At 39.2% G+C, this 14,690-nt stretch overlaps 1 protein-coding gene and 1 non-coding gene across 10 annotated transcripts in view; one reads left to right on the plus strand and one right to left on the minus strand.

The window, feature by feature from the left end:
• Window positions 1-439: 439 nt before the first annotated feature.
• NSD3 (nuclear receptor binding SET domain protein 3) overlaps window positions 440-14,690 on the plus strand; it is a 116,472-nt gene continuing 102,221 nt past the window's right edge. For 7 of the 9 annotated variants that reach the window (XM_037166955.2, XM_053659897.1, XM_053659896.1 and 4 more), the window contains exon 1: window positions 730-820. The gene's annotated coding sequence lies outside the window, so the exon portion shown is untranslated. Of the gene's footprint in view, window positions 512-729; window positions 821-12,777; window positions 13,117-14,690 lie in introns of those variants that run through there. The other 2 variants (XM_053659894.1, XM_053659893.1) reach the window with 2 other exon arrangements.
• LOC119065066 (U2 spliceosomal RNA) lies at window positions 14,201-14,391 on the minus strand. Its single transcript, XR_005085538.2, has one exon. It is a non-coding gene; the product is annotated as a U2 spliceosomal RNA (small nuclear RNA).

The raw sequence follows: 14,690 nt of genomic DNA on the forward strand, positions 1-14,690 counted from the left end.
TGGTGTTTCAAAATCGTGCTTTTATTTAACACGGAACATGCACGAGCACCATGTTACACACAGACCCAACCTTTAACCTGTGTTCCCCGTCTTCCAGTTTTGTTTCGTTCTGACTCCCCTTCGCCCCTTTCCTTCCGCTCCGTCTGCCCCGCGGGCCAGAGATCTCACTTCTCGTCCGGACTCCCGCGGATGGCTCTCAGTTCTGGTTCTCGCTCTGGCCCCTCCTCCCCGCCCGTGGACGAGCCTCTTCCTCCTTTCGCCCCCCGCACCCCGAACCCGGGACTGCATTTCCCGGTAGGCGCCGCGGCCCGGCAGCCAGTGAGCGGCTGAAGATTTGGCGGCGGCGGCGCCCCGAGAGTCCGGGTGGGGGGGCTTTGTGCGCGGCGTCGGTGGCGGCGGCGGGAGCGGGAGGCGCGACGGCCAGGATCAAGGCGGAGACGCGTGCGAAGGCCATCTCGACCCGGAGGACCTTGCCACCTCGGTCCGGCTGTTGGCCACAGGCTCCTCTCCGGTAGCAGCGTCTGCGCGGCGCCCCCCATCCCTCCACCTCCTTTGCCTCCCCCCACCTCCCGCAGCCTTCTTCCTCTCCGCTCCGCGCCCGGCCCGGCCCTACCGTGGCCCTCCTCCGTGCACGCCGCCATGGCAGAGGCAGCCGGCGCGAGGGAAATCTAGCCCGGGGATTTCATGCGGCCTAGCTTGGTTCCGTCTTCTGCCCCCGCAGCCCCGGCGGCTGCCTGCATCTCAGCCCTGCTCCGGGCTTCCGTGTCTCTCCTGTGATCGTACTGACACGGCCGGGGGGTTAGAATGGAACAAACTGAAGGTAAAGTGAATGCGTGCGTGTTTGTGTTTGTGTGTCTGTCTGTGTCTGTGTGTGTGTGTGTGCGCGCGCGCGTGTATGTGTGTTGCAAGGGCCGAGGAGGGAACTACGGGGAGGGGGCGACCTGGGGATGGGACCAGGGTAGGGAGAGAGCGCCCTGCCGGGATGGGAGGACAAGCGCGTGGTCTGCGAGGGTTCGAGGGGAGCTTAGGAGGTGGAGAAAAAGGCAAGGTGCGGGGTGTAAGGAGATCGGGAGGTGGGGCAGGGGAGGTGGGATTGGGTTAAGTGATGGAGTGGCGCTGAGCTGGGAATTGGGAGTAGAGGTGGGATGGGGGCGGGGATAAACATGGAACGGGGGAGGGGCAGGGAAAGGGGAGCGGAGTTAGGTTTGGAGACCTGGGCGGATTGAGAAATAGAGAGGTTTGGGGTTAGAGGGTGGGAACTAGAAGAGTGTGGGGAAGGAGATCGACTTTAATGGAGAAGTGGGCATAGAGGGAGTATCGAGGGAGTGGAAGTGGAGGAAAAGGCGGCTAAGGAAAAGGGAGGAGAAATGATTGAGACAGGATGCAAAAGGAAGATAGGAAATAGACTCAGGAAACTGGAAGACCACGTATTGGGATAGGGAAGGAAATTAACTGAATGTTGAAAATGATAGGAACTGGCGACATCACCGAGTGGGAGGAAAAGAAGGGGAAGGGTGTTTTTTTTTTAAGTGTTAGGAAGGGAAAGCCTTTTGTTCCTATATTTGTGTGTATTCTGTGCCTTTTCTTTCACTGCTGGAGAATGGAGAAGCAAGTGGTTATGGTGCTGTGATTGCTGGGAAATGAGAAGGTGTGGGTCTTACCGTTTTGAAGGAGAAGTATTAGTGTTATCGTAGCAAGACAGCGAGACGGCCGTAATTGGATGGTTTTGGTGAGGGAGTAAAGACTTCAGATTTAAAGGGGGCAGGGGCAGCCATGTTTGCTGCCAGGCACTGCAGTGTAAATAAATTCCTTCTCTCCGACATCAGTATGAATGTGGAAGGGGCCATTTCAGATGGTTAAGCCCCTTTCTTTCTGTTCACGAACTCTTCCCTTCCATCTTGAGGTCACTTAAAATTATTCATAACCACTGAAGGAGGTAGTGATGTTTTCCATCTTGTGTTTTGCCGCCCCCCCCCCCTTCATTCTGGTTGCAAACAAGGCATGCTAATGAACTGCAGTGTAAAATTGAACCCTTTTAATAAAGTTAATACTATTTTTACTAGCTGAAGGAATCATTACTACTCTTATTTCAAACGTGATCGTGAAAAGTCTTTTAAATAGTCGTTTGTTTCAGAGGCCTCGGAAGCAGTCAACATGTTTTCTGCAATTCTTTAAGTAAACAAGGAAATTGCATTAGTTATCTTACGTGGGTTTGTGCTCTTGGCAAAGCATTGTGTGACGCTGAGAAGGGGTGGGAAGGTCTGCTTGTCGTCGATTATCTATCTGCTGTATTTTGAATGTTAGAAAATTAGAAGTGTGTGTAGTATTTTAAAATGGTGTTTCTGATAGCTCTTGCTTATAGGTTAAGAAGTGTTTTTCTTTTTTTTTTTTAATGAACTCTGTCCCTTTATCTTTGCTGTCACGTAGCTAGCTCAGTACAATCTTCAGATGCCAGTTTAGCACACTACAATAATCTGTGAAGTAGGCTTGCAGTTCTCAGAGCCTCATTGAGGTGCCAGTATTTTTGGTGGGAACTTCAGGTCACTCTCAGGAAAGCTACAGTAACTGTTCAGCATATTCAAATATAACTATTTGTGTGGTAAGAAATAGTTACTGTTCTAAAAGTTTAAATCTTGACAAATTTTACAGTACACAAATGAAGTGGAGCCTCTTATTTTCATATTGCAAAAGGATTAGATGTATGTGTGACCTCTTATTTTGTTTTATAATTGTAATTGGGGTGATCTAAATTATATTGATATTGAAACTGTTCTCTACTAGGAAGGCTTGTTAAAATTGTAATATGATGGACTCAAACCAGTTGCACTGCATATTGATTTAATCTACCATAATGCAACATTTTTCAGTTGTTCTGTACTTTGGGATGTGTTCTTGGTCTTTTGGACAAATTAAGCTGAATATTGTTAGAGTGGTACTTTGTGAGAGTGCTTTTGATATAAAGGCCAGATTTACAACTTGTAATATTTTGATTTGATAATATTCAGGCTGAATTTTTGAAAATTTTGTGAAGAAAAAGTCCACTCAAAAAACCATTCAGTAGGCTTCTTTTATAGTTTATTTTTATGGAGATTGCATTTTTATATCACCAGTCGTTTGACATTTTTCTTTTTAAGATTTTATTTATTCATTTTCAGAGAGAGGGGAAAAAAGGAGAGAGAAAGAGAGGGAGAGAAACACGGTTATGAGAGAGAAACATCTCACTGCCCCTGACCGGGTACCTGGCCTACAACCCAGGCATGTGCCCTGACCAGGTGGGAATCAAACTAGTGACCTGTTGGTTCACAGGCCAGCACCCAGTCCACTGAGTCACACAAGCCAGGGCTGACATGTTATTTGTAATTAATTCATAAATTACGTGCATAAACTATTAGTGCCATAAATTTCTAGGAAAATGAGGGTTATCTTAAAATAAAAACTCATGTTGGCAGCTTGAATTACTAAAAATAAAAGTGTATTTCTATGTATTTAGTATTTTGTAGAGATCCTGGTTCCTTGCCTATTGTCATGAGTAGCGTGGCCCTTTGGGTAGGTATCCATATGATGAAGAAGACTGTTCTAGTTAGACTGCTTAATTAAAACTCAGACTTTACTCTGATTACCATACCCATCAGCCTACCTGCTACCTGTGAGAGGGTTTTGGTTTTTTTTTAACCTAAGTTCATAAATATGCTTTTACACAATTTGATTGAATGAGTTTTGGGCAAAGGAAATTGGTTGTCTTTGAGACTGGTCGTCTAGACTGAATTGGCAAGTCAGATTCTGAATTCTCTCAGTTTGTGGGGTTTATAATAACATTCACAATAGTCATAATTGTAGCTGCTAGTAATTGTCCTCTTATAGTGTGCTGTGTTGAGTGTCTTACGTGCATGAATTTCTTTTTTTTTTAAGATTTTATTTATTTACTTTTAGAAAGAGGAGAAGGGAAGGAGAAAGGGAGAGAAACAGCATTGTGTTAGAGATGCATTCATCAGTTGCCTCTCAGATGCCGCCAACTGGGGGCCTTGACCAGGGATCAACCAGCAACCTTTTGGTTCTCAGGCCGGCACCCAGTCCACTGAGTCACACGAGCCAGGTCCATGAATGATTTCCTTTTACTGTCCTGTCAGTTGTGTGAGGTTAGTACTGTTAACTCCTTTTTACAGATGGGAAAATTGAGATTAAGTAGCTTAACATCACACATGGTTTTGAACCCAGGTCTTTTCTAATTATAGAACCCAAATTAGCAGACTTTTACTTTTAGTTGTTTTTTTAAAATTCATTAAAATAATGTGTGTTCATTATATAATTTTTTTTCAAATATTGTGAAAGGCTAAGAGGTTAAAAAAAAAGTTAGCACCCTATTTCCCACCAAGGATCATTTGAAGTTTCTTGTGTGTCCTAGAACATTTCTGTACCTATATGTGTATCTGCGTCTTAAGACACAAATAAATTGGGCCTTAGTATTTACATTTTTTAAAGATTTTATTTATTTATTTTCAGAGGAAGAGAGGGAGAGAAACATCACTGTGTGGTTGCCTCTCATGCATCCCAAGCTAGGGATCTGTCCAGCAACCTAGGCATGTGCCCTGACTGGGAATCGAACCAGCAACCCTTTGGTTTGCAGGCCGGCACTAAATCCACTGAGCCGCACCAGCCAGGGCACTATTTACATTTTGTATTTTTGTTTTAACAGGCTACCTGGAACATCCTTTTGAATGAGCCCTCAGGGATCTAAAGCTCTTTTTAAGGGTCGTGCAGTATTCCATTGTTTGGAAATATGGTTCAGCCAGGTTGTTTAACAGGTTTTTTCCTATTAGATGTAATAGAGCAGGTCCTGAATTAAGCCCCCAACAGCCTATTTAAATAGAAAAGAGATATAGTCCAACTACTTTATTTTACAAGAGAAAACAGGCCGTGGTGACAACCTGTTACCTGGATCTTCATGCTACATCATGTTATTTCATTATTATGAAAGTATCAGCGTTTCGTGAAAGCTCAAGGTGAGGGGAATTCTCAAGGTTAGACCCATTTAGTGTAACGAATGCAAGAGGATTGAGTTGCAGTGAGGCAGCGGGCTGTGCTTCTGTTCTTTTCTGTCGTGCTCACGGTGTTACAGGTAGTGTGTGCACAGAATAGTTTTGAATGCATAAATGAATCATGGCCACTTGGTAAGACAGTTGAGACACTGGTAAATTTTTTAAATGAACTTAAGAAATACCTCATTGAGAATAAGTTTTAAAAAATCTTAGCAGGCACTGTTGATTATTTTATTAGTAGTATTATTTTTGTCTTTTCAAGAAGAAAATAAGTTACCATGGATATTTATTTATCTTAAAACAAAAAGATAGTCTGTTTTAGACACTTAAAAATTAAATTTGTTAAAGCTTTAAAAGATTTTAGAATTTGGTATCTATAAAATGTTTCTTGATGCAATAGTGTTTTTAGCTTTACTTTAAAAAGAATCTGTTATATTTGGAAGTGCAATTAAGATGATTTATTCCTTTGTTAGTAAACATGCCCAGTATTGAGTTTTCAACGAATGGGAGGTTTATTTCTGCAAGCTAATCATTTTATAAATATTAATAATGGTAAATTTCAGAAATTGACTGTACTGTCTAACACATTTTTTTAAAGCTTGCAGGGTTTTATTTTTGGCTTTTGATTGTTGACCTAAACACTTAATAAGTACTTTTGAAGACCTTTTTCATGTTGTGCCTCTATAGTGTGGCATGAAAAAAAAGGCTAAAGGCGTACTTCAAATTTTGGGAATTTAGAGAGTGTTCAGTTTTTTAGTAGATATTCCTAAAGTACATCTGTTTATTGACAGTATTTTGAATTTGGAAAGCTCTTTGAAAATGGCGGGCTCTTGGCTTATTTTGAAACAAATGTAGATACTGTGTCATCATTGACTCATTTCGGTGACTCTTTTTTTCTTACTAGGTTCCCTTTTTCATCTAGATTTCAGACTATATTGCGGAGAAAGTGAATAGGAAAATGAAATTTTTTGTATTCATACAGTTTCCACTCTAAGCATAGAAATAAATTATTAACTAGTAATACCTCACATTTATATTACACCTTTTGAAATATTGGATAGGATTCCCACAATAACTTAAGTTTTTTCCTTTTAAATGTGAAGTTAGAAAGACAAGAAACTTTTAACTTAATTTAAAGATTGAGTCCTGGCTGGTGTGGCTCCGTGGACTGAGTGCCAGTCTGCTAACTAGAGGGTCCCTGGTTGGATTCTCAGTCAGGGCACATGCTTAGGTTGCTGGCCCATGTCCCCAGCAGGGGGTGTGTGAGAGGCAACCACACACTGATGTTTCTGTCCCTCTCATTTTCCCTCCCTTCCCCTCTCTCTAAAAATAAGTAAAATCCTAAAAAAACAAAAAGATTGAAAATTGAGTCCTGACCAATGTGTCTTGGTTGGTTGTTGGCAAAACAAAAGGTCACAGGTTTGATTTCCGGTCAGGTCACATGCCTGGGTTGCAGGTTCTGTCCCCAGGCAGGGCATGTGCAGGAGGCATTGACTGACATTTCTCTCTTAAATCGATGTTTCTTTCCATCTCTTTCTCCTTCCCTTCCCCTCTCTCTAGAATCAATAGAAGAAAAAATTAAAGATGGAAGATTGAGATTTCAGGAAATTCTTAGGCCTAATAGGCTGATTACTTTTTAGAATATTTAAAAAATACATACAGGGAGTGGGAAAAAGTAGGTGTATAGTTATTCGTGTGGAAATTAATACAATAATAAATAACAATACAAGGATAAACTTTTTCATGTACTTATAACTATAAACCTACTTTTGCCAATGCCTGTATGGGTGTGTCTTGACTTTTTCCTAATAACCTGCATTACTTACTTTGATAGACAAACATTAATTTTTAACATAAGGATAGTATTTTTCTGCCATAAGGGCGTGCCTTTTCTTATTTTGGGGTAACTTACATATTAGCTTCCTGAAATGTGTAAGTAGGTATTTTAAATTTAAGGAATGTGTGGCTTCCAGGATTTTGTTGGTAAAACAAAATTTAGTTTATCAAATTGATTTGAGATGAAGAAGGAAATTAAGAAGTGTCATATGGAGACTTTCCCATTGGCATTTGGCCCTAGCCAAGACAATACTGCCTGTGTTGAATCTCGTGCTTCTTACGTCTCTCACCTGTGGAGTCTTAAGAAAGCTATTAAAAAAAACACCAAATTTTAAAAGTAAGCATTTAAAAAAACTTTAAAGTTGTGAAACATGACGTAAAGAAATGACCATAAAACCTAAATGCACCCTGAGGGGTCAGCAAATGTGAAAACTGAATGATGAGTTTTTATTTGTTATTATGGAAAGGGTTATCTAGACAGCTTTCTGACACTTAGTGTACTCTTTTAGTGATTTGAAATCTTGGGACTTTATTAACACATGTGAAACAAAAATAAAACTGAATCCTACAAGAATTATGCCATTTTATACAAAGCATTTTTTATTCAGAGTTCATCATTTTTGCACTTTTTGATGGGATTTGATGACTTGGTTTTAGGTGAATGTGCAAACACTGATCTTTTAGACGTTTGCTTGGAATGTGTCAAATTTGCCTATGCTAATAATGTCCTAACGTAAATGTCTTATTTTACAAAAACTAGTTTGACTCTCTTGCTTTCACACTAATGTAAACCATCAAAAGCTATTAACCTGAGAAGTAATCAGCAGTGACAGTCTAGGTGTAACTCTTCGCCCTTGGTGCCTCCGCGCGATTCCTACCTTTTCTGTATTTCAGCTAGGCGAACCAAAGTTCTTTTGAAACTGAAGATGCTTACCTGATTGGACTTCCCTGGGCTTTCTAGACTATTTTAATCATATGTTTGGAAAGGTTAAATGTTGCCTTTCGAGGATTTTTATGGCAGAAAAAGCTGGATGTCCACACACACACACACACACACACACACCCTTGCCCAATACAATCTATTTACATAAAACTCTGCAGTGTGAACTTTGAGAAAGACATTTTTATAGCAATGCTACATACATAAAATAAACCCTTTATTTGGTTACTGTAATTTTGTCACTTTAAGCTGTCTTCATGTTTATGATTTCTACAGGATTCATACATTAGAATATAGTATCTCCTGGTTGATTGTGATAAACTTCTTGGTGTGCTTTACTGTATCCTTGAATTCCGTTCTGTAACCATAGAATGGCATTCTTTTTTTTTATTCTGACTGAAAGTTAAAGATGCTCCTTGCTAATGTCCTCTGCGCAAAGGATTTTTGAAAAGATTTTATTTATTTATTTATTTTTAGAGAGAGAGAAGAAGGGAAGGAGAAAGAGGGAAAGAAACATTAGTGTGTGGTTGCTTTTCACACATCCCCCATTTGGGATCTGGCCTGCAGCCCAGGCATGTGCCCTGACTGGGAAATGAACCAGCGATCCTTTGGTTCGCAGCCTGCACTCAATCCACTGAGCAACACCAGCCAGGCTGCCTAAAGGATTTTTTAACCTCACCAAAGGATATGTTTATTGATTTTAGAGAGACAGGAAGTGGGGCGGGTGGAGAGAGAGGGAGAGAGAGAGAGAGAGAGAGAGATGTGAGAGAGAAACATTGACCAGTTGCCTACCGTATATGTCCTGACTGGGGATGGAACCTCTAACCCTTTGGTGTACAGGACAGTACTCCAACCAACTGAGAAACCCTGCGTTTCTCAGTGACCTTTGCGTTTGCAGGATCCTATCCCACCCACTGAGCTACACCAATCAGGATGATATAATTATTTTTAAAATCTAAATTAGGTAGTTTGTCTTTGTGTGTGAAGTATAGTTAATACGCTTTTGGTCATCTCATGGTTTCTGTGTTGTTATCACCTGCAGGATGATGCCTTGATCATTAGAATATATTTTACTTGGGTGAGTGAAGTATGGAGGTTAGGCTATTAATTAAGGTATTGCGCGTGCACACACACACTACCCCTTTAGAAATACTGATAGCACTATTAGTTTTTATCTTTTAATGTAAAGTTTGTACTTTCCTAAGTGGCCAGCGGTTTTAAAATAACATTTACTATGTTTAAGTTATGAAAGGATGGTTCATTGTAAGGAAATTGGAAACCAGTAAGATACAAAGATTAAGGTCAGCTGAAGTCCTACTAACTGAAAGTAACTGCTGTTAACATTTTGTTCTGTGTTCTTCCGGTGTTTTTTTCTTACGTACATATCTATTTTTTTTAACAAATTGGAATTGTACATTTATATTATTCTGTAACATGCTTTATAGTGAAGTAGTTTTTTTTGAGAATGTGATTTACCAAATTGACATAAATGTCATTGTAAAAAATGTTTTCCATTCTTGTGTTGATGGTAGTTGCAATTTGGGGATATTATAATTTGATAACATAAAAAAATTATTACTGTGATTATTTTATTACAGTAAATTCCTGGAAGTAGAATTTCTTAAAAATAGAAACATTTCAGGAGCTTTTGATACATATTTTCAAATTGTTCTCCAGAAAGCTTTTTTTTAGTAACAGTTTTATTGAGAAACCACATACCATACAGTTCATCCATTTAAAGTGTGCAGTGCGATGGAGAGAGAGTGTTGGATGTGGTTTAAAAGACATTTCAATCAAATGTTACCTAGAAATAACTGATTTCAGAAAATGGTTATAGAAATTCTGCTATGCTTATATTACTGTTACAAACTTGTCCACATTTGGAAAGTTGTTCTTTTTTTTTTTTTAAATTTTTAGACTTACTGCTTTTAGAGAGAGAGGGAGGGGGAGAGAGAGAGAAACATCGAGTTTTTGGACTGACTTGTGCACTCGTTGGCCGGTGTGTCCTGTCCGGGGATCCAACCTGCGGCCTTGGCAGGTCAGGACAGGGCCCCAACCAGGAGCTACCCAGCCAGCGCCGGGTTTTCTTTTTTATGAGAGGTTTGCTGTGCTCTGACAGTTTTATTTGCTGTAAGCCATTTCACAAAACATCTTTTATCTTTTTCTTTTCTTCTTTTTTTTTTTTAACTCTGGTCAGTGGAGTTTAAAGCAAGAACCAAGGAGGTCTGAGTGCCTCGCCATACTGTACCTCTTACCACCACCGAGGCTCAGTGATCTTATCTCTGAAGTGGAGACAAAAATGACTACGTTCTGGAGTTACCGGGACAGATCCAAATTAGAAGTGCCCCAGTGTGCCTAGGGTTGTACCAGAATACAGCTGAAAATAAGCGACTCTTTTTAGTATAAGAAAAGTAATACGTGCAAAAACAAGCTAATCTGTAGTTGAATGTTTACTGGATGAAGAAATCAAGTCAGTTGGCCTAAATTAACTTTCAAAGAAGTTAAAAGTTCAAAGTTAACTAACGCTTGAGCAGAATGTCCGAATGGGTTATGTGGGCGTTTCTCACTTGGTAAGAGAATTCATGCTGATACAAGTTTGAACATGAAGGTAACTTTCCGGTTCAAACTCACTTGTACTGTTGTTGTAACAACAGCACGATGGCTGTAGCTTCACTAACACTTGGTGTTCTGATCAAGGAAATAGACGATAATGTAAATTTTGAATTTATGCTGTGAAGTTACTTTGGTTCTAACTTTTATTGTTTATTTTGAAAACAAAATGTGGAACATAACCTAAAATACTGAAGTGCTAAACCTGATGAATCAAAAAATCCTGGATTTCTATAGAAAAGATAAACTTAGTATAATTTAGATGTTGTGATAAATTGCCTAGAACTATATATCATTCTCTTTTTGATATATATCAAAAACTATATATCATTTCTGTCATGCATTCTCTTCATGTCTTGCTCTGTTGGGGAATGAAGAACGCAAAGGAAAAGAAAGTAAAATTTGAACATTTGCAAAATTTTAAGAAAGAAACCATTTGATTATAATTTCAGTTTGTTGGAGAAATAGGTAGGGGAAAAAAGAGGTAGGAAGGAGGAGGTAGATGAACTCGCCAGTTTACTAGATATCAAGTACTTTTCAGCGTGAGCCAGTACCCTTGATGTAGGGATTGGAAATATAATCTCTATTTTCTTCAAGTGGCAACACCATGTCTGTTGTTGATGGGTGTGGTCAAGAATAAAGGGAAGACAGTTGAGGTTAAACCAAATTGAAAAGGAGAACAGGGTGTTTTACTAGTAAGTTCTGTATCGATACAAGGCTGTTCAATACTAATGTGGTTTAGTCAGGGAAAAACAAGAATGACAAAGGAACATAAAATGTATCACTTAATGGAATCACAGTCAAGTAAGAATTGTGCAACTGTATTTAGTGACCGGGTTTCTGGTTAGATGAAATAACATATAGATTTTTGGGATTTCATAATTGTGTTTCTGTCATGCAGGTCACTTCCTAATATAGGATAGTTTAATGTCTGACCATTATCCTTTTCTTAACACATTTTTAGTAGAAAAATGTTAAGTGAAAGTTTCAGAGAATATTTGGGGTGATAACAGTGGAGTTAAGCAGATTCTGGAATAGTACAGTTATGCCTTTAAAAATAGTGTTGCTCTACAGAATTTAACATAAAAATCAGAAGACAATGTGCCATGTCTCTGACCCTCTCGATTATTTACTTAGAGAATTCTATAGAAAGAAATATTGTGGTCGTCCTGATTCTACCCCTTAAAAACTTACTTATGTAAGTAAAGAGGTGTTGGTTGTGAATTTCATATAATTGTTTGCTGTTACAAATAATGAACCTCTTTAATAATGTTATTATGGTAGAAAATATATTAAAGTTAATTTTTTTAATCACATATATTCTTGTCAGAATGAAAACCCAGATACTTTTATGTATTAATAACTTGGAGGAATCACAGTCCATTTTCCCATTGTTTTGGGTTATTTGCAGTTACCTGGATCACCTTATTTAACCTACATTATGGGCTATAACGAAAAGCCTAAGGATGTTGTGTCTCTTCAAAACACTTAGGTAGCTAAGTTAGATGTAGATAGAATCAGAATGAAAACTGAAGCTTCAGGACCGAGGCCCACTGTCAGAGTGCACTCAGTACACTTTTGCTTGTCCCCAGATTTATCTGAGTCTATCTTATTCTCTGGCATGGAGATCTGATTGCTAAACTTCCCCTCTTACGCGACTTCTTTCTAGCTTCACAGTCCTATTCATCAATTTTTTTTTAAGTTTATGATGAACTGTATTTTATAAGCTTTTTTAGGATTTTTTGTTTAGGTCAAATATGAAAAACAATTTACATTAGCATTGTCCAGTGGAATTTTCTGCGGTGATGGACATGCTCCGTGTCTGGGCTGTACGAGGGCAGTCACGGGCCGCGTGGGGCCACGGGCCACGGAATGTGGCCAGTGTGCCTGAGACCTCCATTTTTCATTTTACGTCATTATAATTCGTTTAAAATTAAGTAGCCACATGTGGCTAGGACAGATTTAGATATTCTTAGTGAAGGGGAAGAAATAAGTAAAAGTAGACATTTTCACATCCATTGTTCTCGTGATTACTGTGTTTGCATGTTTATGTGGGTTTGAGTTTTTTAAATTTTACTATCTTAGTGAATAAATCCATTCACAGGAAACAACTTAGTAACAGTTATTTGAAAGCTGAAGTATTATTTTAAAATATTCTAATTTATGTAGTTTGCTACATACATTTGCTTCTATGTACAGACTCTGTTTGCTTCTGTTAACAGACTAGTTTGCTGAGCAACAAAATGATTTCACTTCAGTAGTATTTTGGAGTAGTTATGGTTAAATCATATTTTTTAAATTGTAATTTTATTGTAATTGTTCAAGGTTAAATAATCATTAAAGTTTGAGCTTTTTATATTCTGTGGAATACTCAACTGAACTCTTATTCAAATCTTTTTATGATAGTCACACCTCAGAAGCCTCTGAAACAAAGAGAACTCCATAGGAAATAAAAGCTATGCCTGCTGATTATCTCTTCAATTTTTTTTCTTGTTTGTTATCCTCACCCAAGAACATTTTGTCCCATTGCTTTTAGACAGAGATGAAGGGAGAGGGGCAGGGAGAGAGACACTGATGTGGGAGAAGAGCATCAATTGGTTGCCTCCCGTGCGTACCCGGACCCGGGACCCGGGATCCTAGTGGTCCTAGAGCCTGAACCCAGACAGAGGATTGGGGATCGAACCCACAACCTAGGTATGTGTCCTGACTGGGAATCGAACCTCCAACCTTTCGGTTAAGGGATGATGCTCCTACCAACTGAGCCACACTAGTCAGGTCCCTTCCCTATGTGACGATTTCCTGGTTTTGATCCATTCATCCTTTTTATAACAATCTAGCCCCCAGTCACTGTGTCGTATTACCCTGTTTTATTAGCTTAACCATATCTGAAATTTTCTTGTTTATGAGATGGGAATCTCTTTCCTTTGATTTGCCAGGACCTAGAACAAGGTCTGGTACATAGTTTGTGTTCAGTAGTGAACTATGTCACAAAGAAAACAAAACAAAAAGCAAAGGACTCTGTGAGGAGTAATATAGATATCTGGAATAACATGCCACTTGGAGTCTGGAAGTAGGCGAGGTGAGGCTCAGCTTTTGATTATTTACTTAGAGAATTATTTACTTGGCAGTGTCGGTGTGGGTAATTTAAGGTGACGAGTTATGATTTCATATAGAAGTGTTTCTATGGGAACTCTTATTTTAAAAACAAACTTTTGTCCAGACATACGCATGTGTACCAACTAAATCCCATCCACCTAAAACACAATAGAGTTGACACAATGGACAAAAATGTGAGAAAATATATCCATGGTCATTTAGCTTCATTTCCTAGCCTTGTAGGCAGAGATTAAGAAGTTCACTCAAAGTCATTCGTATGTGATTGGCTGGAATGGAGAGGAGAGCTGCCAAGACCTCATTTCTCTCTGTGTTGTTTTGACTTAGAATCCACGAATGAGCGTCACTGTGTAGCAGATGTAGTCACTCTAACTGATGTAAGCAGTGTTTGGCTGATACTGGTTTCAGTTATCTGAGAGTAGTTGGAGATAAAATATATTCTTAGAGTAAATATTTCTTACAGTAAATTTGTGATTTAATTCTGATTTTGAAATGCCAACATGGTAAGTGTAGAAAGGATTTTATTTTTCCTTATCTATTGCTAGACATATTGTTAAATAGTTAACAATGTTTGAAGATGTAAACGAAAGCCTTTTTCTTTCGGGAATTTACACACTGTTTGCCTTTATAAAATAAATTTCCATTTCGAGGTGTTTAGGGCGGGTGTTGGTGCACCGTTCCTGGAAGTGCTGCAGAACCAGGTCGCTGCACAGAGTGGGCGGAGCAAGCGCCCGTTCCACCTCCCTGCTTCAAAAATGCATGTAACCCGTTGCCCTCAGATAGAGGACATATGCAGATATTAAACTGATAAGGACAAGTACTATACTTGATCTTAGCCAAAAGTCAAGAAGTGTTGAGACTTTTCTAACTGTGGCTAATATATATTTAAATGAACAGATGTGGAAAAACGGTCCTTCAGTGCCGTTGTCACCGCTGCAAATCCCACCCCCATATTTTTGTGAAAATCACCCATAAATCCATATGACCCAGAAATTTGTTTGTTAAAAATTAAAAGTCTTAAATACACTAAATGTTTTAGTAGTAAAACAACCCATAACCTTTTTTGACTCGGCCAATAAGTTTATTACCGTCTTTGTGTGAAAACAGTCATCATAGAAAGTTGTGGTTGGTTTATTTGCTCCCGGCAGCCTGTT

The sequence above is a fragment of the Artibeus jamaicensis genome, unplaced genomic scaffold (assembly GCF_021234435.1).
Source record: "Artibeus jamaicensis isolate MK-2021 breed Jamaican fruit bat unplaced genomic scaffold, CSHL_Jam_final scaffold_833, whole genome shotgun sequence".
NCBI classification, from domain to species: Eukaryota; Metazoa; Chordata; class Mammalia; order Chiroptera; family Phyllostomidae; genus Artibeus; species Artibeus jamaicensis.